This window comes from Callospermophilus lateralis, unplaced genomic scaffold (genome assembly GCF_048772815.1).
Source record: "Callospermophilus lateralis isolate mCalLat2 unplaced genomic scaffold, mCalLat2.hap1 Scaffold_74, whole genome shotgun sequence".
Taxonomy (NCBI): domain Eukaryota; kingdom Metazoa; phylum Chordata; class Mammalia; order Rodentia; family Sciuridae; genus Callospermophilus; species Callospermophilus lateralis.
In genome coordinates, this window is record NW_027515420.1 from 9,558,535 (window position 1) to 9,585,037 (window position 26,503).

At 42.2% G+C, this 26,503-nt stretch overlaps 1 long non-coding RNA gene across 1 annotated transcript in view; it reads left to right on the plus strand.

The window, feature by feature from the left end:
• The first annotated feature begins 850 nt into the window (after positions 1-850).
• Positions 851-26,503, plus strand: part of LOC143389951 (uncharacterized) — a 77,604-nt gene continuing 51,951 nt past the window's right edge. The window contains exons 1-2 of the long non-coding RNA XR_013090188.1: positions 851-1,071; positions 1,167-1,222. This is a non-coding gene — a long non-coding RNA (uncharacterized LOC143389951). The remainder of the gene's footprint in view (positions 1,072-1,166; positions 1,223-26,503) is intronic.

Here is a 26,503-nt window from a genome sequence, read left to right on the forward strand (position 1 = left end):
GTGTACAACCTTGGAAGGTCAACTACAGTCACCACAGCTCAGGCTCATCTACAAAAGCAAAGACCATAAACCCTGCCCCATGGCATGGTGGTAAGAATTAAATGGGATAATACACATTAAGTACCAAGAAGGATGCCCAGCACACCACAGAAATTCCATGAACAGCACCTGTCATTACTATCTTCTCACTTCCTTGAAGGCAGACCCAAAGTCCTGAACTTTCAGCATCAGCCTACAAAGAAGAGTGCGATCCAAACAATTCATCCTTACCGAATGCTGTATGGAGGTTTCTGTTCTCAGTTGTGCCCAGCCAAAATAAATCTAATGCAATCTGGATCATTTAATGCTTAGCACCGTTTTTAATAATAATCTCATCAGTTGTCATTTTCCATTTCCAATTTACCTAAATAGGCCATTTTTAGAGTTAGTGACTTTAAACCTAAGATGCCCATAAAATAGAATTATCTTGGATCCCTCCAAGGGAATGTCAACATAAACACACAGGGGAAATGGCCACGCTTGATAAGGAATTGGTCACTGGCTTGGATGAGTGTTCAGTTGTAAACTCATCCAATACTATTCTGAGGAATTCCCATCTATATGTGCTTACTGCCCTCACCACCCTGTCATCCTCTAGGTTTGAATGTCCTTTATGAAGTGAACTTGATCCTCCTGTTTCACTTTTGGTCTCTGTCCAGAGAAGCGAATGCGCTGGCATAGCTCTGCCATTTGTCAGCCAGAATTCTGGCTACACATTTGCTCGTCAATCTAAACCTAACCTATTCTCATATGAGCACTTGGGGCTTCATGTAAATCAAACAGATATTCTGTCATTCACCAGCAATATCGCTCCATAGTGCTCTACACCCATGTGCCTCCGTGAAATATTTCACTATGCCTGTGGAAGAAATATTCAAGTGACTGTGCTTTTTCAGGAATGGTGACACCAGAATGTTGTAATTCTGTTCATTACCACAACAAGGATAAATGGCATTTCTGCCAAAGACTTTTGCTAACGGGTGCAGTAATGCACGTCAGCACTTTCTGAAATTAGAGGTTCTTCCCTGAGAGGTAAGTAGTATCATGCATGACTAACAAAGGCAAATCCAAATTTTGGAGCCAAGTGTTTTCTTATCAGAGTCAGAGTCATTGTTTATTTCCAACAGACTCTGCCTTGGGGAATTCATAATGTCATGTCTACTCTCTTGGCTTTAACGTCCAGGTGAGTCTGACCCCAAGGTTTGTAAAAGGGCAGATCCTTATTAACTTGGCATGCTGCATGGTGACTTTTCCTACATTTGGAGTCATGCATGCTTTTATCAGTTATATTTCAAAAGTCTGCTGTGGTTTAAGGACAGTCTCTCATTGATGTATTAGTTTGCTACTCATTAAAATACTTTAAAAATTAGTTGAATAATCTCTTGTTGAGATTTTAAGATATTTGTTTCTAGTTGTAGTAATTAATTGTTCATTAAAAAAGTTAGTGAGGAGACTTGGCTTCATTAATTCTTTTGGCATTTTCAAGAGGCACAAAGGTACTGAGGAACTGGGAGTTTAAACAAGAAAATTAAATATCAGTTCTCATTGACATGTGCATGGTATTAGGACAGGTAATTTAAGTGTTTCTGGATTCACACTGGTGCTTTGATGTAGAGGTAGTACATGGGGATACTGGAGAAAATGGAGAGGGGAGGACTTTGGATCCAGGTTATCTATAGCGAGTATACTTTATTCCTATAAGGGTCTGAAATGCCTGGTGTCATTACTATTCACTGCAAGAACTGTAAGTATGACCACTGTGCTGTGTTAAAAAAAAAATCCAATATCTGTGAAAGGTTATTCATGCAAATAAAATATCCTCTAAAATTAAAGACTCACAGAGCCTGTATTGTATTGCTTTTCAAAATGTTTAAAATGGACAGAACATAGATTCTAGTCAGAGAGAAATGGTTGTTCTTTACTGTTGTAGATTCTGAACAGGTCCTAGAGATCATAAAGTTTTTAATACTGAATTTTCACTATAAAGTCACTTGATCACCAGTATTAATATTAGTGTCTAACTAAGTAAAATGTTGTGCCAGTGTGAAATGCAAAAATGCCTTCCTCTGGTTTCCTTTGTAGCTTTCTGCCTCTGACTCACGCCCTCTAGTGTTTCTGAGACAAAGTACAGTATGTGAAGTTCAGTTCACAGACAGAATAGTTTTTTTTTTTTTTCCCAGTCTCTCAGTATTTTCCCTAGATATCATATACTAAAGCAAACTTATCATCAGATATTTTGCCCTGAATTCTAGGTGATTGCAAAAAAATTTTTATCTGAAAGTCTTCACTTAGTGAAATCTTGTATTCTGACCTCAGATCCCCAAAGGAGGCATTTACTTCTTATTCTTAGAGTTATGCTCCTTCCCTGCCTTTGAATTCTTGTATTCTAATTTACTTTTATTGTGCTGTGTAGATGGGGGAAAGATACTCTAATGAACTAAAGCATGTAAGCAGGCATTTCTTTGACATATTTCCCAGGGATAGAACTTACACTTTGATTCTCCTGTTACCCCAGAGGTTCAAGGTATTTTGACTCAAGAAAAAGGTGATTAATTTTTTAATGATCTTATAGAAAACAAAGGGATATTTTCAGTCATGGAAGCCCTTAGTCAAACCAGAAGCAATAGTCATTTGGGAAATTTATGGCTCCTGAGCACTTTTTCTTTACAGAGAAGAAAATATACTTACAAGCGGTCAGCTGCTATTGCTGCTACTTTGGAAATCAGCCACAGCTGATTGTGAGAGCTAACTATAGGCCAAGGTCATCTGGGGATCCACCCAGCCTGCTCACAGCCATGGCGCCCCCACCTAGCCACAGCGCATGAGCTTGCCAATCCAGCCAGTCCAGCCCAGACTGCTATTTTTAGTTGGAGTTCCCAAAAGTCCTTGAGTCTGCTGGCATTCACTTTTCTACTATTTTAAACCATTATCTTTTCTATTCACTGGCCACTCCTCGCCTTCATAATACCCACTGCATATTCACAGATATGGCGAATTGTAATATTGAAAATGAATCATTTTATTTAACAGAGTTCACCCACTTGTAGAGATCTACTGCATCAAATTACTTCAACTGAGTGTCTAAACAAGACATCTCAAATTTAGCTTCCTTCTTCTCTTCAGTCAACTCCCAACCTCCAGTCATCACCAGCTCTTATCCACTCAGATTTGCAAGCATATGAAACTGATCCTGTCCTCTCCATCCACTGTCATTTCAGTTCATCCATTCTTCTGGACTGCTATAATAGCTCCAAGCTGACTTTCCCACCTTCAATGCCAAACACTCGAGTAGCAGTTTGTTACCTTCGAGAATTACAAATCAGCATCCTAAAACGGAATACCACAGACTGAGTAATTTATAAAAAATAAAACAAAAAAAAACCCAACAACTGGAACATAGCATATAGGCTTCCAGTTGTGGAGGCTTAGAAGTTCAAGATCAAGGGTCTAGAATCTGGTCAGGGTCTCCTTGCTAGGTTATCCCATGAGAGAAAAACAAGAAAGCTTGAGAGAGATCAAAAGGGGGACCAATCACATCCTTTCATAAGTCACACACTCCTGCGACAGTGACCTGACTCCCACAAGGATTGCATTAATCCACCCTAAAGGTACCACCTCTTAGAATTGATATTTGGTAGACTACTAAGAGGAAGTCCAACACATGACATTTGGAGGACGTTTATACCATAGCACTGAGACCGATATTAAGGAGGCATCCCTCATTATGTAAATATACCCCATGCTTTGACAAGACAGAGTATTTACTGACTTCCAACCCTGTCGTGCTCTTCCATGACTCCAGATCTGCCTAGTGATATTCCACTTTTCTTCAAGTCTCATTTTGTACGTGACTTATTGATGGAGTTTTCCCTGACTCCCCACATCCATTTGGCTAGTCTCTCCATTCTGATGCTCTTTAGGCTGTGGGGCTCTTACTATAGGAACTTAATACTAATTTTTTTGTGTTCATAACATCTAGAACCGTACCTAAAGAAGTAATTAAATTTTGTTGTATTAATCAAAACACAAATCTCAAATCAGCCAGTATTTATCCAAGAAAACATCATGTGAATACTCTTCCCACTTTGACCTCTCTGCCTTTCACTAAAAAGAAATCGACTCACAAGTTTCCAGGCTGGGTCGTACCTTAAGGCTCCATTCACTTCAGGAAACCTGATTTGTTTGCCGAAAGATGGGGTGCAAAAGTCCTGAGGACAAGGGAATTAGATCAGAGAAGGAGGCAAGAGCAAGAAGAGTTGGAGCTTGCTGCCTATGCAGACCACCCAATTCTGGAAGACTTAGGAAACAAAGGGGCTACTTAAATTGAGATGGACACCAATGCCTGGCTTGTACACAGTATGCCTTCAGGCTATCTCTTCTCCTTTAATATTTGTACTCTATTTATGCCAATTCCCCAATTGGGTATAGGCTCAATCTGAAGAATCTGACTTGGAAATCAATAACCAGCACAGTTCCTACCTTGAATTTCCTGTTTAGTGATTCTTAGTCCTTTTAATCAGAGGCAAACAGGTGTGTAGGAAGAGGAAACTGGGACAGTATCCTTATGCAGGGTGTCTCTGGTCTCTACTGCTGTGTGGCCATCACTTGCTCAGCATGGGGCACACGGATAGCAGTGGGCAGAATCTGACCTTCAGTTGGATTGACAGGGTAGCATGTTGTAGTTTTCATTTGATTTCAAACAATTATATCTACTAGTTTGTGAGTGTGTGGGTTGTCAATTTGGACTGTATTCTGTTGAGTGGTTCCTCTGGAGGTCTCCTTTGAGCCACGATTGGTCTAGACCAAGTGTCACTCATATGTCTGGGGTTAACAGGCTATCTGAAGTGTATTCTCCTCTGGGTGGGCCTCCTAATGGGTTGATTTGAGCTTATTTTCATGGTGATCCCATGGATCTAGTGAAGAAGGAGTGTGTGAACCTCAGTGTGCAAATGCCTTTAAGTCTCTACCTGTATCATGTTTGCTAGAGGTTGAACAAAGGCACAGAGTCAAATTCAGAATCAAGGAATGGAGAATAGACTTCTTGGTAGGAGGATAGCAAAGAGGAATATGTGACCATTTTGCAATCTACCTTAGAGACCTTTTCATGGTTATCTGTATGAAGCCTGCATGTCATTTGGGAAATTCCCCCTGCTTTCCTTAATAATCAATACTCAGAGCCAGGCTCAGTGGAGCATGTCTGTAATTCTGGCAGTTCAGGAGGCTGAGGCAGAAGGATCTAAGTTCAAAGCCAGCCTCAGCAACTTAATGAGGCCCTAAGCATCTCAGCAAGACCTTGTCTCTAAATAAAAAAGGGCTGGAGATGTGGCTCAGGGGTTAAGCACCCATGGGTTTAATCTCTGGTTAAAAAAAAAAAATCAATACTCAGGCATGAATGCATTACATTCTGCCCAAGTTTGACCAGCCCACAGGAAGTGTGTCCTCTGTCCTCTGATGATATAGTAAGTAGCCACTTGCAAAGAGCTGGAAGCACACAAATGGGGGGAAACAGTTTAGGTTTCAGGGACAAGCATCTTATCCACTTGAGGGAAGCAGAAGTACAAGAAAAATGTAAAGAAATCTAAAAGGAAGAAATGGTAAGGTAGCACATGACTTGTATGGTGAAGCTTCATGCTTCAGAAGATTGTGAAGACAGTGTGTCACTGGGCCCCTGTCCTCACTTGGCCACAAAGCAGTGGGTCACACAGTAAGCAGCTGTTCCCATCCAGTAGCCCACAAGTGCTCCAGCTAGACAGTCCCATCAACTCCTTATTCACTTCCAATTGTCTCTTCACACTAAAACCATGTGTTGGTTGCCATCTGTCCAGGCACTCAGCTTATTGTATGGACAAATTGAAGATACTCTACTTTCTATAAAAAAAATATGAAAACTAAAGATAGATCAGCAAGCTCTGATTCTTGAGGAAAGAACATTCCTGTATGTTAAATATACAAGGAGGATGTTTTTTTGCTTTAAATACCAGGGATTGAACCCAGGGGTGCTTTACCACTGAGCCCTTTTTTATTTTTTTGAGATAGTGAAACCCTAAGCAACTTGGTGAGACACTAAGTTGCTGAGGCTGTCCTCAGACTTGCAATCCTCCTGCCTTAGCCTCTCAATCACTTGGATTATAGGCATATGCCACTACCCCTGACTTAAGAAAGATGTGTCTTTGAGGGGGGGGGGGATATACCTTAAGATGCTATGATAAAACAGTTTCATTCATCCATTCACACTACCCACTGAGCCCCCACAGCCATCTGAGTTTTCTACGCTTGATGAACAAATACCTTTTTTCCCCAACTTAAGTCTTCAGTAACTTGTAAGGTTTTTACATCTTACTGAGCTCTGCATTTGGGGCAAAATGGGGAGGGTATCAATAAATATTTCCTTGACGCATGGATAGCTTGGATCAAGGTTCTGGGAGGGAATAAATACAAGGGAAGGAGATCACCTTCATTTAGTTAATATTTTGCCTCAGCCAAATGACTAATTCACAGCTAATCATTGCATCTTAACCAGTGACAGCTGGAGCTCACGGCTTGCATTCTGCCTCGTCGACTTTATTCCTTCTGGAAAGGCAGGAAGCAGAAGGGCTCCACACACAGCAGTCACAGACACTCATCAAAGACAAACCACTGACATGGAAACCCAACAAGCAGAGGCTTCCTAGTCCAAGGCCGGCTGTCGGGAGCTACATGCAAGCACATAGCGCCATCACAGCCTTCCTCCTTGGTTCTTTGGGGGACCAGAATTGGGGAACAAGGCTTCTTCGGTTTTCCAACAAATGACCTATTTCAGTGCAATGGGGTGGGGATGGGGGTGCAGCCACACGGCCAGCCAGTCAAACATAGCCAGGTCAGAGTGATGTTGGTATTTCATGCCAGTAATTCTGTCTAACAGAAACTCAGCCTGGCTTTTTTCCATTCCCTTTTAGCAATATTGCGGTTGTAAATCAGCAAGAGTGTCCTGGAGACGGCTTCAGGTGGGTTGTCGGGAGTGGTGTGGAGGAAGAATCTTCAGAATAATTTAGAGTGTGAGTCTAGGAGGGAAGGTCAATTTTGCTATTTACAACCAGAGAACTACACCGAACTTGGCTTTGGAGAGATGCTTTAAATGTCAGTCTTTGAATTTGAATTTAGAATATGTAAAAAACACAATAACTCATAATTTTTACCCCCACAAGACAGCCCATATTCTCATCTCTGACCTCTGAGCATCCTCTAAGTTGCAGAGGCAACTTTAGTAATAATTGACTACGGGATGATTAAAAAAATCCCTTTTTTTCATTCATAAGAACAGTTTATTGGTAGGTCCCAGAGGAAAATAGGGTGGATATTATTCTGACCTGAAGGGCAGTATGGACAAAAAACTGGATTTTCAAGGAGAGTACAGGTCCCAGGCTTACATTTTAATAACAGTGCAACTTTAGACAAGTACTTTGCCCTCTCTGGGCCTCTCCTTTTTCTCTAAAATCAAGTAGCAGTTATTCAGAAGAGCAACTACAAAGTAACTTTGTATAGTATTAAGGCCAAGTTAGAAACTGTCTTAGTCCATTTTCTGTTTGCTATAATAGAATACCTGAAACTGGGTAACTTATAAAGGAAAGAGGGTTTTTTGGTACATGGTTCTAGAAGTTCAAGGGCATGTTACCAGCATCTGCTTGGCTTCTGGCAAGGGCATCATGCAGTTCCATGCGTGTCAGAAAGGCAGAAAGTGCAGGAGAAGAAGGGAACAGAGGAGCTGACCCACTTTATAACAACCAACACTCATGATCATGACCCCCTTGCTCAGGAACTGCACAAATGCTTCCATGAGGGTAGATTCCCCGTGACCTGACTCACCACCTTGCCATACCATTACGTGGGCAATTACATTCCACATGGGGTTTCCCTGGGACAAACCATATTCAAGCCACAGCAGAAGCCTTGCTGGAGGGAGATAAATGTCCAAACTCCCTCAGCAGCAGCTACAGAAGCCTGCTGGAGCCCGTGTGCAGTGACTCACACCAGGGCACCCTAACTTAAGCGCTTCCCCCTTTGGCTAGGTCCTCTGAGCTAAGGACTGGATTGATATGAGGTACAGATCAAGTAAAGCATGGAATGTTGGATCTAGCCACTTCCCAAGTTCTGATCCATTGACACTGCAACCTCTGCCAGATCTTCCTAAACCCCATCAGGTTATGGATACAAGAAAGACTCAGTAGACATTCCTCAATGGAAAGACTGGAAGAGAAATCTATGGCCTCATTGTTTGGAAGCAACCCATGAAAATAGCAGAGGTCTCAGGCTTTGCTGCAACTCCTTGCCTAAGGCTCCTACTATGGGCCTGGCCCTGTATCATCACCTGTATTTACTTCCCCCTAGGTGCCCATGAATGCTTCTTTTCAGTAGGTCATTATTGACTCACTCCAAGGACCTGCCCCCACCAAAATACCACCATGATTTCTACTACATGCTCTCTCAAAACCTTCCATTCTCTGAAAACTTAGGAACTTAGAGAGGAAGAACCCTAGGAACAAAAAAAAAACAAAAAAACAAAAACAAAAACAAAACAACCTAAAATGCAACATCTTTGTATAATGTCCTCCTTTTTCTTTTCTTTTTTTTTTTTTTTTTTTTTTTTTTTTTTTGCCTTTGGTGCCAGAGATTAAACCCAGGGGTATTTAACCACCGAGGCACATCCCCAGCCCTATTTTATTTTTTATTTTGAGACAGGGTCTCACTAAGTTGCTGAGTCTGGCTTTGAACTCACAATCCTCCTGCCTTGGCCTCTGGAGTTGCCTGGATTACAGACTTGCGCCACCACACCCAGCCATGGCCTCATTCTTGACCCATCTCATACTAGTTTCTTCCTACCAGAAGCCATTGGGAGAGAAACAGCCCAAGAAATATTTAGCTCTGATACACTGTTTGCTTTAATTATTAACATTTGGCAGCCAACAGAACCAGCAGCACTTCCTCCAGACACTTGTGAAAGCAAAAGGAACAGCTCGCGCCTCGGCCTTCATAAGATGTTTGAGCAGTCGTGTCGGATGGGCACATGCAGGGTTCACACATAACAGCAAACACTCCAAGTGTGCTAATGGATTCATTTACTCTACAAATATTTATTGAGCTGGCACCATCTAGATGCTGAGAACACATCAGCCTACAAAACAGACAAGAATCCTGGTTCTTATGGAGCTTATACTCCAGTGGGAGGTGGAGGAGACCAAGATTTAAAAAAACAAGAAAATTATATGGTATGCAAGGAAGTAATCACACAAAAATGTAGCAGGGTAAGAGGAATGGGGAGAGGGTTCTATTTTACATGGTAGGTCATTAAGAAGCTAACATTTAAGCAACATCTTGAAGAGAAAAGGTGAGCCAAACAGATATCTGGAAAATGGCACTACAGACAGACAGCATAGCCTGTGCAAAGGCCCTGAGGTGGGAACACACCTGGAACATCAGTGGAATATAAGGAAGTCTGAATGTTGTGTCCGGAGAGGAATTGAGGGTAGTAGGGGAAAGGAGACTTTAGAGGAAACAGTGGGCAGACAAATCAGACCTCACAGACTCACTATAAAGTTTGCATTCTTTTAAGGAAGCTTGGTACAGAGGGACCTGATCTGACCTAGGGTTTAACAGAATTCCACTTGCTTTCTGGGTGTTGGGTTTCATTACATGCTCAGATGAGATCACAGAGACAGGCCATTTGTACTGAAAACAATCACTGCACTTTTCCCCTACACGTTCAGGATTATTGTGCTGGGAGGCTCATGCACCAGCATCCTCCAATGAATGGAGCTCTGCCACGGCCCGCCTCACGACTCCCTGTCTCCTGGAAGCAAAGTCCCATTATGTTCCATTCCAGCATCACATAGAATTGGAGAGAGAAAAGGAAGTCTCCTCCTCCGCTGGTTGCAGACTTCCCAGTAATTCAGACTCCACCTAGCAAGATCCATTTGAGCTAATTAACGGCCCTCTTTTCAGTAGGTGTCTCTTCACTATGATTAATTCTGGGTCAGAGACAGAAAGCTTGTTCCATTATGGTTCTTTTTAAAAATTATTATTCTTCAGGCTTCTAATACTGGCATGAACTGCGGGTGAATTTCTGAAGTCATGTTCCTTAGCTGTCACAACTAGTAATAGAAAAATTTAATTTATAAAGAATTAGGAGAGGCAGGAGAGGCACGCTTTTCGGTCTAGAACAAAGGAGATCAATCCTGACACAATGGCAGCATGACATTTGTGGACTTTGAAGATTCCAGCCTTCCTCTTCATTAATTAGAGAGAATCAAGAGTTCTGGTGGTTAATTATTTGCAGAAATTGCACTCTGCAAAAGCAGATGCCAACTCATTCCAGCCACCGCCAGCTGCAGCTCTGCATGATAATTAAACTGTGAGTCACTCCTCAGCTTGGTCTGTGTTGGCAAGTAAACTCTCCACATGGACATCCCCACCGGCCAGGCCACCATTGGGTTTAGGCACAGCCATGGGACTTCCTAGCACAGTGATCTCTGAATGGATTGCCCTGGACAGGGAGCACTTTAAAAATCCAAGCAAGAAACATAAGATCAAGGTCACCTACAATCTGCCATCACAAGGTCTATGTTCCCTGGGTGGAGGGTATTCACCTGTCATGTCAGCTGAACCTCTTGAGCTATTGTTACAGGGTAAAGTGATTGATTATCCTAAAAAGCAACTTTGATTTTAATATGTATGCATTTATATTGTGTATATATGTATGTGTTATATTATACTCAGCTACATCCCAGCCCTTTTTATTTTTGAAAAGTTTGAGACAAGGTCTCCTTAAGTTGGTTAGGGCCTCGCTAAGATGCTGAGGCTGGCCAGGAACTTGCAGCCTCCTGAGTCATGAGGATTACAGGTATTTGCCACAGTACCAGGCTTATTTTTAATTTTTTGTAAATGCACAAGTAATTGAGACTCATTGGATCAAAGTTAAGTAATATACAAGCTTATAAAGTAAAAAATGCAGGTTTCTCTGGCCCCCTGTCAATCCACACTCCTGAGGTCCTGTGGAAGGTTTGAGGCAGGGTGGTGGTGGGGGTTCCAGACTCTTCCCAGTCTGCAGGTTGCAGTGTTTGGATACGTTTCTGACCAGGCAGATATTGACTCTAAACATGATACCTCAACATCCCTGCTGCTTTTCTTTACCCACAAGAACCTCTACTCTCTGTATCTTGTCTGCTTCCACAAGATTGAGCAGCAAATTTAATATCAGACTCCAACCCCAGTTTAGGAGTCTTGTCATAGGATCTGACTGCATGTCCTGGCAGAGGAATTGCAGGGACAGTGGCATCTATTCGTATGACCTTGATGTTTGTATGCAGGCAACCAGAGATCAATTCACAACACCAAGTGGTGTTAGCAAGGGGATGGGGGGAATGGGGGGAGGCAGGGGGGAGGTGGGGGGATGGGGGATGGGGGGAGGCAGGGGGAGGTGGGGGGATGGGGAATGGGGGGAGGCAGGGGGGAGGTGGGGGGGCAGGGGGGGATTGGCATTCAGAAGCCATGGGCAATGAGGAGAATGCCTGCCTTACAGGTCCTCCCCTAAGTACCAAGACTGCCTGGGGTGTTTTGACATTTACTGGCATAAAGACCTTTGGGTTATTTCACAGTTCATTTATCTAAAGTATTTAAAACTCTCTCCAAAGAGAGAGAGGCTAAGGTTACAATATTAGTCTGCTGATCTCAGACCCCTATCAGGCTACCAAGGTTATTCTGACCACTTTGAGGACACCCAGCTCTAAATAGCAGTCAGCAAATTTCATGCACATCTTGATTGTGTTATTCGTTACACCATCTGCCATACTGGACTGTCTCTGTGGCCAGAGGCTCATCTCTCTGAGGGCAGGGGGTGTAGTAAGCATTTGAGTTTGAGTGCAGCCAGCACCTAACTGGAAGGGGCCAGCTCTGTTCCACGGCACCCTTGTTGCGTAGTATCTGTTTGTCATGTTTTTTTGTGTGGTGCTGGTTGTGGTGGCTGTTTCTATGAACATAATTTGACCAGGATGTGATGGCTAGTTATATGTCAACTCAAGTAGGCTGTAGTATCCAGTTATTTCATCAAAATCACCTAGGTATTTCTTTGAAGGCAGTTTGTAAATTTTAGCAGCAGTTACAATCATTTGACTTTAAATTAATATTACCCTTGATAATGCAGGTGGCCCTCATTCAATCAGTTAAAGGCCTTTGAAGCAAAAACAGTTTTCCCAGAGACAAAGAAATTTTGACTCAAGACCACAGCATCAGCTCCTGCCTGAATGTCCTAACTGCCTGCCTCCTTCCCTATAGATTTTAGATTTGCCAGTCCCCACAATTAGGTGATCCAATAAACACAATAAAACTTATCCATTTATCAAATCTCATTGCTTCTGTTTTTCTGGGGAAGCTTGACGTGATACACATACACCCATGTAAATCACATCATTTGTTCAGTTGGTTCCACACTTATTTTCTGAGTGCTTCCTACATGCCAGGAGTTGTGCTAAGTACTGGGAATAGGAAGAGACAGTCCCCAATCTAAAGAGTAGTAGGAGCAAGTTCAGGGCAGTGCCCGAGATGTCCTAGAGAAACAAACCCAGCCTCACATTGGGAGAACTGGGCTCAGACAGTGAGTCACCTGTGCTGCCTCCTCCAGGGACTGGCATGGATCCAAGAGGAATAAGACTCATTTGCCAGGGCACCCAAGTTTTTATGGTGCCAAAAAAGCAAAGAGACAAAGCTGGTAGAGGAGAGATGGGGTTATGTGCACTTGAGGTTGAAGAGGCCTTCTTCCCCACAAGTGACCATTCCCAAGATTCCCCTTCCTGGGGTGGTGGCATGACTTCAGTGGGGCATAAACCCCACTCCCTTTCCAGGAAGACCTAAAGATGTCTCACCAGTCCAGAAGCTTCAGGGAAGGCCTGACTTTGGACTGACAATGAACCTTAAACACTTCAACCTACTGGAACAGAGGGTAAGAGGAGGAATCTTTGCACTTTTAAATCAGCTTTCAAATGGAATGTTATCTGCTGTGTGAAAGTTTCATTTGAAAAAAAAATAAGAGAAAGCAGTATAAAAACAAGACCAGCCAAGCCAGGCACAGTGGTGCATGCCTGTCATCCCAGTAGCTCAGGAGGCTGAGGCAGGAAGATGGAAAGTTCAAAGCCAGCCTCAGCAAAAGTGACGTGCTAAGCAACTCAGTGAGACCCTGTCTCTAAATAAAATACAAAATAGGGCTGGGGATGTGGCTCAGTGGCCCAGTGGCCAAGTGGCCCAGTGCCCCAGAGTTTAATCCCCAGCACCTCCACCCCCCTCCACCCCCCAAAAAAAAAAAAACAATTCCAGCTTAAAATTTCAAAGAGAAGCTAGAGGTCTGTTAGTTTTCCTTTCATATAAGCTAATTGTTATAGGCCCGGCAGCCCAGATGGCTGTCACCAGGGCTCTCTTCCTGAGCAAGAACACATCCACATTTTTCCTTCTCCCTCAGGAGGACAGTAGCAAAAAGATTATACCAGGCTCAAACTAGGCACCACTGTTTCAATGAGAAGCTGAGGATTCAAGCAGAATTGAGTGAGTCCATATAGCATCACTGATAAATGGGAAATAAAGTTCAGTTTCTTCTGAGACACTTGACTATCATCTGCCATAATATGGTCTTAATCAACACATGAATCTATGATGATGAGTATGCTTTAAACATGGCTCTCCAGAGGGAGTTGCAAGGCACAACCATTCTTGTGGGTACTGGAACCATTTAGATTTCTAGTTTGAGCCAGGTGCAGTGGTTCACACCTAAAATCCCAGTGGTTCAGGAGGCTGAGGCAGGAGGAATGCAATTTCAAAGCCAGCCTCAACAACTTAGTGAGACCCTAAGCAACTCAGCGAGAGTGTCTCAAAATAAAACATAAAAAAAAATGACTGGGGATATAGCTCAGTGGTTGAGTGCCCCTGGGTTCAGTCCCTGGGACAAAAAAAAAAAAAGATTTCCAGTTTGAAGCTCTGGGATTGCTTCCTCTCAATTTCCTTTATTTCAAAAAGCTGGTGTGTTTGGGGGTTTGTCTGTCACTAAGGTGGTTCTAACCCTGTGAAGCTGACTCCAACTTCCTAGGGACCATTGTGCACATTACAGCTCCAACTGATAGCTCCAATCAGACTGTTTTGGAATCCCACCAATAGTCCAGCCACCTAATAAACACTAGTATGTACTGGGTTATTGAAAGGCAGGCAGCTTTTACATTCACATTTGAATGAATGTTGAAACCAAGTGTTTCCACCAGAGTCCAGAGTTCCAGGGGTCTAAGCTAGGTGATCCAGTTTAGGCAAAAGTGAGCTCATAATTATATCAAATTATACTTTACAGCACTTTAGTTTATGGAGTCCATACCATATGCTTCATTTGCTCTTTAAAACCACTCTGTGAATCATTCGTAATATGTGAATTGTACAGCAAAAAATAAATAAAAACAATGCTCAAAAAGAACACATAAGCACCATTCAGAGCAGCTTGACTGGCTTCATACGCAGCCCAAGCTTTTCCTCACTGCACCACGGGCATCTCCAGACCTACCAAGGCTGCTCTGGACTGAGCTTGATTTCACAAAAATGCATCTGCAGGGCCAGGTATGTCCCCAAAGGAAGCTCCATCCCCAAAGCTTTCCTTCAGGGACTCTCCCAGAAATCATGAACTCCATGGAGAAAGACATCTAGCAACATGTTGTGAAAGTAGCAGAGTTTTCCAGGTCTCACTCTCGCCTCTATCTTCCTAGTTCGGTTATTTACCAGGAAATCTCAATCGACTTCATTTCTCCACTGAGATAGAGCCAGCTGACTTTAATGGAGGCATATCAGCCAGGAGAGACACCTGGGATGATGCTGGCCAGCCAGGAGACCTGGATCTGCTACCCCTTCAAGGGCTCATCTGAGCAATGCCAAACCCTTCTCTGGTTGTGGACTGGCCACATAGATACCACCATCCTCCAGGAGCCTCAGTGCTGGGACACAGACCCAGAGATAATCTTTCAGTCCATTTCATGTTGCTATAACTAACACATTATAAAACAAAGAGGTCAGTTTGGACTCACGGTTTTGGAGGCTCAAAGTTCACATTGGGGAGAAGGCCATGGGGGATGGCACCACACAGCAGCAGCGTGTATGAGAGCAGCAAGCAGGTGATGTGTGGAAGAGAGTCTGAGGGGAACTGCCAGGCCCCCTTTTTAACAACTGCCATATGCGGAGCTAATCCAATCCAGGAACTAACCTACCCACATGCAGGAGAAGGGCATTCATTCCTCCCAAGGTGGGGCCCCCGTGGCCTAATCACCTCCCACTCGACCACACTTCTTAAAGGCTCCTCCAACTCTCAGTACCTCACAGAGGACCAAGCACATGGCTCTGTGGGACAGAAACTGAACCCAAACCACAGCACTCAGCTTTGACTTGGTCAGCCTGGTCTCTGCCACCATTATCCTTCTGAAAGAGGGGAAAGGGGTGCTCCTTTGTCTTTGCTCTGGCCAGTACATGCCTATTTGTGTCCTTTGGGAGAGGAGGATGCCTAGTGCAGCTTCCAGAAAAATCCAACTCTGAGGTTCCTGGGTTCCTTTCTTAGAGCACAACAAGGCTTCCACCATCAAGCCCCACCCTCTTTCTCCATGAGTCTTGATAATCAAGGACTCTCACCTGTATTGGCTGCTAGACCCTTTTGGCCCTTTATTCCTGATGTCATGGGCTTGTTAGAAAGAGGAATTGATGGGTGTTGCCCTGGGCAAAATGCCTTCTCTCTCTCCAAACTCAGAAGCTGCTTCTGTGCTATGAGCAGTCCCCAGGAGGGACCTTTTTCTGCAGCCTCTTGAAGGAACTGCTTCAAAGGATTAGCCATGCACTTAACAAGTGGTCAGATGTGTGCTCTCACCAAGTAGACCACTCTCTGTTGCACAGGCACTTAACACATCTGAGGGTGTTTATGAAGGTCCTTCTTCCCAGGTGCCTTGTTTCTTGGTCTCTCCCATTCAAATCTTGTCTGCCATCAAGAATCATTTAGCTGAGGTTGGAGAGCTGACAATTTGAGGCAGGAAATAGTCTTTGACTTCCAACCACATACTGTTCATGCCTCTCATTGAGGTCACCTCATATTCCACCTGGCATTGTCATTGAGCTACATCATGTGTTCTTTACCCAGCTAGACAAAGATTCACTGAAGACAGGGCTCTTGGATCCATAATGCTTTATGTGTCTGTAGTACTTGAAATATTTTATTGACTAAGTGCATGAATATACTTATTCTGTATGATGGGGCTGGATTTATAATAGGTGTTTAAGATCTGTTGAATTAAATAAATTTCAGATTTGAAAGCTGTATAGAATAGTTCTCCCAGAGGTAAAGAAGAAGAAAAAAAAACAGCTCTGTTACAGTGCATATTATTAATATCCTCAAGCAAAAGACTGAATTATCCTGCAAAGTGTATGATCAGAGTAACATACAAAGCAATAAAATTGGTATGGATATAGAAAAATTTAGCTTCAGGTGAAATTGAAAAACTAATTGAAAACTATGACTCAGCCGTCTGCATTTTTCCTGGTTTGACAAAGTAGCACAAAATGTACGGTGACCATAAATAAACCCTTAATGGCCTTCGAGGTAATGAGTAACTGTGTGACTAAGACAAAATTAGGAGAAAGTCTTATACCTTGAAAAAGAAAATGCACCCATGTCTGTCTAGTCCTGGAGACTCCCAGTTCTGGGAGTACATGCTGACTTTTAAGCAATAAGCTATTAGCCATTGTTGAGTAGCCCAGGAACCTCTGAATAGTTGTAAAACAAAGCCCTGGGTGTGTGTGTGTGTGTATGTGTGTGTGTGTGTGTGTGTGTGTGTGTGTGTGTGTAGGGAAGGGAAGGTGAAGGGAAATCTTTGTGACAAAACATGATGACAGTATTCACACATTTGCCAGATGTTTACAACAGTGGAGTAGGAGGCTCACATCTGCATCTCATTGTCCCTTCCCTAAATGGGCTTCCCTGGGACTGCTCAATAGAATATATGGTCATGCTGGTCCGTGTAGCCCAGGCAGCATGAGGCCGGTTCTGGAATTCTGATGATCTCCACACTTGAAGCCATCAAATAGATCCCCCAGGACTGTTAGATGAGCTCAGATGGTCTTAGGATTGCAGCATCTTGTGGTTATGTGCCATACTGTGAAAGTCGCTGTCACATCACTCCTGCTGCTGTGACGAGCAAAGCAATGTATCTTTAGGAAATGCATCAGTCCTTAAATGGTAGTGAGCACTTTTTGGAGAATTCAGGCCACCTAAGACCCTGACTTCTAATTTATATGACATGTGTCATTCATGCACCCAGTTTCCTAGAACACCTCCATTCTCAAATTTCCTGAATTCTTGTCCCTGAGTTCTTAGGGTTTGGTGTTCACTTTTGCTTGGGCCCTACTTTGATAGAAGCTAGGTTCTATGGCTTCTGAAATGATAGTGACTCATCTATCCCCACTAACTTTAGAGCTAAAGGTGAGTCATCAGCAAGACAAGAGATGGCTATACAGACCTTGAGTACTCAGGTTTAGGAATTAAAAAGCCAAGTTGGACATGACAGAAACAAACCAAAAGTTCTTAACTATCCAACCCAGCACCCACCTCCAACACCCTGCCCCCAGCTGAACTGAGCCCTGGTAAGGCTTAAATAAATTTAATCCAGTTTATCTCCCACCACTTTTTATTTTTTATTTATTACTGCCCATTGAGCCAGGAGCAGAATAATCAAAACATTTCCAATGAAGCTGAATTTTCAGGGTATTTACAGTCAGCCTGGAAACAGCAGGAAGCAGAATTTATAGATTTGCATTATCAGGCAGGCGATTTCCCAAACCTCAGATTTTAATGAAGAAAAAAAATATAGATATATGATTTAATAGGACTAGATCTCTGAATCCCAGGAGAGTCTCTCTGTAAACTGAGCTAAGATCCTAAACCCAAAGGCATTTGTATCCCAAGGGAACACTGACAGGTTGGTGTTCCCACCAGTGAGGAGGATGGCTGCAGCGGGTCCAGTATCCCTGGGAGGTCAGAAAGGGCTTGGCAGGTAGGGAGGGTGCTATCACACCAAGTACCAGGCTAGAAGGAAAAGGTTCTTGCAGCTTAATAAGTTTTGTTTTTAGCCATGGAGAGGCAATATCTACCGATGGTTTAAAATTAAAAGTCTGGCTCATTCTGCTGAGGTTCAAATCCAAGTTTCTGCTTCATACTGGTGAGCCTTCCATAGGTAACTTAAATCCTCTAAGCTAAGCCTTCCTGCTTTTATGATGGGGATAATGATAGGAGCAACATGAGAAGTTGCTGTGAGCAAACTCCAATTATCACAATAAAGAGTCAAATCTACTATGTTAAAGATATGAATTGCATTTCCCCCAAGTGCCCTGCCAGGCAAGGGTCAGCTAAATTGAGTTAGTAACCTTCATGCCCATGCCTGGCACACTGTAAACAATCAGGAAACCAGCTTTTTCAATTATAATGCCTATCAACATCAGAAGCACAATGAACAACAATTCTTAGTTGTTTGCTTGACTGAACCTTCAACCCCTCGCTCTTACTGAATTTTTAAAATCGGGGCAAGAGCATTTTGAGTGGCATGAGAGTCCTGCCTGCCTCCCAGACTACCCCCCACCACCTCCAGGTGTCAGCCTGATCATCTAAGGCCAAGAGCCATCGGGGTAGAAGGGAGGGGCTTGAGGTATGGGGCAGCCAGTTTAGGCCTGCTGCTGGCTGAGACTGTTATTTTCCCTTTCTGCCAGGCTCTGCTGAGGTCACACTGCATGGAACCCTGGAAAAGAGCCAGGCTGAGGCTCCTCTCTCCCCGCACCCATCTAGCATTAGCCCTACCCACAGCACAGGCTGCCACACATCAAACTTGCAGGAGATGCTCAGGTCTGGAAACCAGTGGCCGAGAAAACCAACTGCTTCTATTGCTCTGTTTTGTTTGAAAAGCAAACAGCACTGCAAATAAATAAATAAAATAAAGGTCCATCAACAACTTAAAAAACAGAAAAGAAAAGAAAACAAAGAAAGGCCTAGAGCAAAAACACATTACATTGGAAGGGCTTTAATTCATAGAGGACTAAAATTTAAATTGTCTGCTTCCTTCCCAAATAAGCAGACCAAACCCTGGGGATCTCCTAGCAGAAAATGCTGTCTTCTGCTCCAGCCAGGCTTATTACCTCCCTAGGCTGCTTGGCTGTACATGCTCTGGTGCCCCAGTTCTCTTCACCTAAAGATGCCAGGGGAAGCTGGGCAGAGAGAATTCACAGCCAAGGACTGCAAAGGGTAGTTTCTATAATACCAAGTCCTGAACTTGTGGCATGGCAGATAGAGGCCTTGGCATCTCTCTGCTCCCAATGAGATCAATGCACTGATGCTGTGCACAACCCCCTCCCCAGGCCTTCCATCCTATACTCAGAGGGTGGGGAAAAGAGCAGTTCCTGCCCCAGAATAGTTTGCCAAGTGAAGGCATGCACCAAGAAAGGTAGACCATGATGGTGAGCAAGACAGTGGGGCTCAAAATAAAGCAAAGACCAGAGCAGTTATGCCCAGGGCTCTGGAGTTAAAAGGAGGCTGACTCCCTACTGGAGTCCAGTTACTAGCAGAGTGACATTGAGCAGGTTACTTAATTTTTCTTAATAGAAATCATTAGTTGCTATCTATCTATCTCTCTCTCTCTCTCTCTCTCTCTCTCTCTCTATATATATATATATATATATATATATATATATATATATATATATATATGAAAGAATAAGTCAAGGTCCCAGCAGGAGACACAAATGCCACATTGTTTCAACAGAAAGAATTAAATATAAAGAATTGATGACTAGGTATAAAGTTATTAACTAGGTAACTAAATAGGTAAAAAAGATAAGCCTAAGTATCACTGAGGCAGCAACTGCCACCTTAGGACTAGGTGGACAATGGGAAGAGTTACAATGTTAAAGCCTAGAGACAGAAGGGTTCCCACAGGGCTGAGCCTGGGACCTGTAAGGTGGTGCCTGGCCCGGCTGCATCAGGGTCTGTGGGTGGGTGTGTTAAGGCTGATTCTGTGAGTGTTGAAACCAGCAAAGTGGATTCAACTATTGCTTCTAAAACGAACCCACTGTCAGGGTGAGAAGGCATTGCTGGGGACACATACCAGCACAGGAAGCAAAGAAGGAGCAGCTCCTAACTCCCCCACACTTAGAAGCTCCCTCTGTTGCCCTTGATGGCAGAACCTAACAGGAAACAGTAGCAGTAAGCAGGCTTGGCAGTTAGATGAAAGTTACAAACTATCTGTGATAGGTTGATTGAAGTGGAAACCAATTTCTACACTCCTTTATTGGAGGTTTCATTGAGAATATAAGACTTCAGGGGTAATGCAAAGGATAAACATGGTATCTAGTAGTAGTAAGTCTATAAATTAGTCATGTGAATTTGATCTCTAAGACCTCTACCCCTCTCCATTCCCATATCTTATATGGGATCAGACACTCTATTCCTTGATTGGATTCATTAATTCCCTTTTCCCATCTCCAGCCCACCTAAATTATTGCTACCTGTCCCATACTTCTTACTACACAGTTCTTATCTCAGTAAACTGCCAGCACTTACTGACTAAAGACAAAATCCTGGAACTAATGGTTATCATGTCATATATTCTGTGGTTGGGGAGTCCTGGAAAGGTAAATTCCCATTGGATCTAGCACCCTACTCCTCACACCAGACCCACCGTTAGAAGTTAGAGAAGTGAGGAGTGGGAAGAAAGTCATGTTAGGCCTGATCCCCAAGGAAACCTCCCTTTAGATGTCCTGATGTCAGACCTAACTCAGAACATCAAGAATGAGGCCAGGGATCCCTTTGCTTTCCCTACCTGTAAACTTTGAATGAGGTCCTCACCAGTTTGAGGTAAAGTTCTTTTTTTTTCTATTAATATTTTAGTTTAAAAGGTTTGTATTAAACATCTATAAGATATTCCTCAATGCATCATTATTTTACTGTTAACATAATCAATTTAAACTCAAGAGGTAGAAGTAACAGAAAAGACGTAATGGCTGAGATAAAGTTCTAATGCCCTGAGTTCCTGAGGTGCTGCTGTCTTCTACTTCTTTAAATTAGCAACTCCCTTATCTCTCTTTTTCCTCTTTCTCAGAGTGTGCTTTTACAGTTATCATCTGTATCCATCAGCTAAGGCTAAAATAAGCTGCAGTAACAACTCCAGAATGTCACTGCTTAACCAAGGCAGTGTGCATTCCTTACAAATACTGCGTGGAATCTGTGGGTTGACTGCAGCTCTGCTTCACACCCTGTGACTCCAGTGTCCAGGCTGACGAGCAGCTCCTCTCCGGAACATCACCAGCTTCATAGCATAAAGAAAAAAAAAAAACATGGGACCTCAACACAGCCCTTCAAGCTTTGGCTTGGAAGTAGCATGCATCATGTCTACTCATATTTCTTTGGCTAAAGAAAAGACACATGATTTTTGAGTTCAGGAGAAAGAGATAGATGATACTTTTAAAATGAGGAGCCTTGCAAGTCACATGGCCAAGCCTGAACTCACACAGCATGAGTGTACAAATCCTTCTAGAGATTAAATGAATATTTTGATCAATAAAACAGTCTATCACACCTTCCTAGTCAAGGATAGTTGTTCCTATCACTTGGAGCCTAAGTTATTAGATCTAATATAATTATTTTTAGATTACATTATTAAATCTATCTAATCGGGCTCCGAAGGAAGCGTTTCCACCAGAGCTGGTCTCCCTGCCTCTAGTGTCTCCATATTGCATGATGGTGGAGTAGCTGCTTCAATGGACGTTTCTGAATGCTCCTGGCATTGACTTGCTTATACTCTTCTGCAACTCCCTACTGCCAACCAGTTCAAATCTAAATTCTGTAGCCTGGTGTCCAAGGCTGCCATACACTGCTTTTTCCCCTCATGCCCAACTGTCTCTTAGCCCCAGTGTCTCAGATCAGCCAAGAATCAGATGGCTTTCTTCACTAATCCTCCAGTATTTTGCTTGTGATGCTAATCTTTGCTGTTTCTTGTTCCCCTCTCCCATTCTCTTTTTGAATCCCTTTCTATTCTTCAATTTCAAGAGTTGTCTCAAATCTTAACTTAATTTTTTTTTCTTTAAGTAACTGCACTCCCCTCTTTATAACCCTCAAAACTCAGAATTACATCTTTCTGGTCTTGTATTTATGTTTTGTTTCTAGAAACATTGTGTATTATTGTGGGAAAAGATTTTAGAGTTTTTTATTCCACACATATCACCTCCCCTTGATTTAGATATGAGGAAGTTGAAACCTGGAAAAAGAATGAGCGGAAAAGTCTCTGACTTATTGAGAAGCTAAATTGAGATAGAATTGAATCTTCTAGCTTCTTGCTAGCATTCTTCCCCATACCAGATTGAATTTCTTAATCATCTATTTATCCAGCTAAGTTAAAAGCTACTTTAGGGTAGGGATATCTCATTTGTGATGTTATATAGCACTCTTCACATATAGAATTTTTAATTCTAGCAACAGTCTTACAAGATAGCAATTATTTTAATTTTACCAATGAGAAAACTAAGCATTAGAGAAGTCAAGATCAAATAATCAATAAATGACAAGTCTAGGGCTATTGAATCCTACTATGTGCTTGGAAATGTGCTATTTCTCAATTCAAAGAAATTGAAATACAGTTACACATTAACAACTCCAGCATAGTTCATAAATCCCAAATGAGTAATATCTTTAGGATTATGGTCATTGTGGCCTAAATTACTGGGGAAAAGACTGGATCTGAACTTTGCAATTAAGGATGCACATGGTATGTATAATCTAAGCAGATGTGGTTGAGTGCCCTCATTTCTAACAAGGAAAAGGGTGTTAGAGGGTTGGTAACCACAAACAAAATAATGAATTGTTGGGAAATGGGGGAATTCTGTTTGACAAGAACCATAGCTTTCTATGAGAGTCCTGTACAATAAATCACAATAAGAGATTGGGGTGCCAGGTACAGTGGGGTGCACTTATAAACCCAGCAGCTCAGGAAGCTGTGGCAGGAGGATTGCAAATTTGAAGACAGCTTCAGCAATTTACTGAGGCCCTAAGCAATTTAGTGAGACTCTGTCTCAAAATTAAAAAAAAAAATAAAAAGTTCTGGGGATGCTTAATCACCCCTGGGTTCAATCTCTGGTACTAAAGAGAGAGAGAGAGAGAGAGAGAGAGAGAGAGAGAGAGAGAGAGAGAGAGATTAGGACAAAATTTTGGAAGGTTTAAATACCGTGTTGATGTAATTGGATTTTGTTCTGTGAGCTATGAGGAGTCACCAAAGATGGTGACCTATGAAAGTACTGTTTTAGTTGTATAATATGGGAGTGGGGGAACAAGGACTGGGAGATGAGAGACCACTTAATGACTACTTAAAGCAGACTAGCTATTCTTTCATCAACCACTTGTGAACTGAGATTAATGTGGGAGTCGGCAGGTTTGGGGCAAGATAGAATTCATCTTATTGACATAAAAATTATTACTGTCATTTGTGGTGGCAGGGGTGGGAAAAGTGAAGTGTAAATGTTTAGGTTGCTAGTTCAAAAGCACACAGCCCTGTTTTCCTGAAATTCATGTAGAAATTAGGGTATAAAAGTTCTCCTATAGGGGACATGAGATGAGGGGACAGAGATTGGATCCCCCAGAGTTGGAAGGTTATGATCTTCAATTCCAGCCCACCCTTCACCTGGTCATGCCTCTTTTTTATGAGTGGCATATTTCTGATCTATGTTTTTAAGTTTTTCCCTTTTCTTTCATAAGTGAATCTACAATTTAATGAAGAAATAAAGGTTAAATGTGTGCTGCTTCCAATCTAATGATTTCCAAGTTAATGACATCTCTTCTTCTCATAAACAGCATCAGCACCTTTATTTTTCCCATCCAATTACTTGAAAACATGTCAGATTTATTTAATTTAACAAAATACTCAATTTTTCAAACTTTGATAAACAAAGAAGGTACTGCTTCCCAGTGGAAATGTGTGCCACCCAGACAGAGCCATATATAATAGCTTAAATTAAGATGCTGATTCATCTACTGGAGTATAGAAATTCAAATGTGAATTACCATGGGAAATTTAGTGGGTTAAACAAAAGTTTAAATCAATGCATTCACTGTGTATGTGCATAAAATTCTTCAAACCTTTCTTTACAGATTTTAGTTTTCAATCATGGAATCATTATTGGAATTCATTTCTGTAATATTTTAAAACTCAGGATGGCTATTAACTTTGGGGTTCAGGAGATCTGGAAGTATTGGCTTAACCAAAATCAAAGATTTTCAAAAGTTGATTGAAGGGGTGGTTTCAAATCCTTTCTTATCCCAAAGAATATTCAAGAATTCATCACGTTAAGTAAGAAGCAGTGAAACAAAACAACTTTATGCTCATATGTTTAAATGAACAGACACAGTTCCACAGTTCCACATTTCTTGCACCTTATTTTTGTTTTGGTAAGGTTAAACCCCAAAGGACACATGTACAAAAAAACTCCTACGTTGATTTTATACTCAAAACGACTGAATAATTTATTTACCAAATAGATATATATAAATTATCATATATATATACATACATACATACATATATATAGCATAATTCCTCAGTGCTATTCCTTACTCTGAAAACTCCAGGCAATACTTATTTCACTTCCTACAAGGACAATGTGTGCAATGAGTTGAGTGGTCCCAGAGTGATCCCAGAACAGTGGTGTGGCCCACTTCTGCATATCATGTCTCTATCTCATTCAGGAAAAAGGAAGATGATCATGTCAAGTGGGTTTTGGGTGGTCTAGAATAGGTACTTGCTTAGGGATTCCAAACATTTTCTCTGTGTCGGGGACCCCTTTGGCAATCTTGAATGAATGAAATTTCTTGAATAAAAATAATGAATGTTATTTTTCAGATAAAAAGTACTGAATTCCTAAAATAAAATATATATGACTACAGAAACAATCCAATTAAATTGCAACAGTTATCAAAATATTGAAAAGCAAATTGACAATATTGTAATACATGTACCTTTTTATTAACACTTTAAATAACAAGGCCAGTGGCAGATCTAATGATTATGGTGATTTCTGAAGATTGCTAAGTGTTGATAACATTTCTCAATATCTGCAACAACTGTAAAGTAATATGAAAAATCGACATGATTTATCTTAGTGCAAGTTCCAGGTATTGGTAATATTAACATAGTTTGCTGCCTACAATGAAGGGAAATGTTTAATTTCAGACTAGGATTGCTGCAAATGAAGATGCAATTTTTCCCCTTTCAAGGTCATAGAGTCTACATGTTGTGTTAGTAGACAGACTTCAGGAAAAACGGATATATAATTTAAAGGATTGTTTCTAGGTAAGATATAGGCTATCAGCACTCTGGAGATCATACAGACATCTGCTCAGGCAGCTCAGAGAAGGCCCACTGCTGGTTTGAAGTCAACCCCTGGAGCTTGCTTCTGGAACCTAGCAGAGCACCTTGCAGGGTTTGGGGCTCACTGCCTCTCTGCTCAACAACTGTCTGAAGAAAGGAACCGAGAGACAATGAAGTAGGGTTGGACTTGGCTCCTAAGGGCCCTAAAATTCTGAGACTGTGACAAATGCAGAAGGAATTCACTGAATCCAGCTCAGAGTCCTGTAGCTGCCAGGAGTGACCGCAGGAGACAGTGCAGGCAGTGGGTGGAGCAGCAGGGCAGTGCAATGGGTGGGGTGAGGCTAATGCTCAGCACCAAGCTGGAATTCTCTCCCTTGGGTAAAGATCCTGAGCAGAAAAGGGAAGTGCTGCAACCAGTGACCACAGAGGGTAACCAAAGGACAGAGAAACAGCTGAGCTGCCCAGCTGTTTTCTTTTCTGCTGCACGTCTATCAACATGGGCAAACAAACAGGAAATTCATTCAGCAGCATCCTGGCTTCATGAGGCTTAAAGAGCTTCTGTGTTTCTGACAAGTGTTATTAGCAGAAAGTACCTCCCCCTGCCCCACCTCTGCCACCAAGAAAAGGAAGAGGAGAGGCTGCATTCATACAACCTTGTGGAGATCCTATTAGAAACTACAACGACGATAATGTCAAGCAATTATAGGGTTAATAATAGTCACATAAACTAGACACAGATGAATGAAGTTATTTCATTTGGGACATTTACACAATTTAACATTTTGTAATGAGAGACCTCAAATCATACAAAACAGTATTAATCAAAAGTGTTAATAAAAATGACTGTCGTGTTGAAGGCATGCCTACTACACAGGTAGCCTGTGTCATTTTATCTCACTTAATTCTCCCAACAACCCTCTATGAGTTGCTAATACCTGAAGTGGGTCAAATGTTGGCTGCCTCCAAAAGATGTGTCTGCCTTCCCAGAATCTGTAGATGTGGATCTTTGCAGACCCTTTATATTTGTTACCATGTCTCCTTGG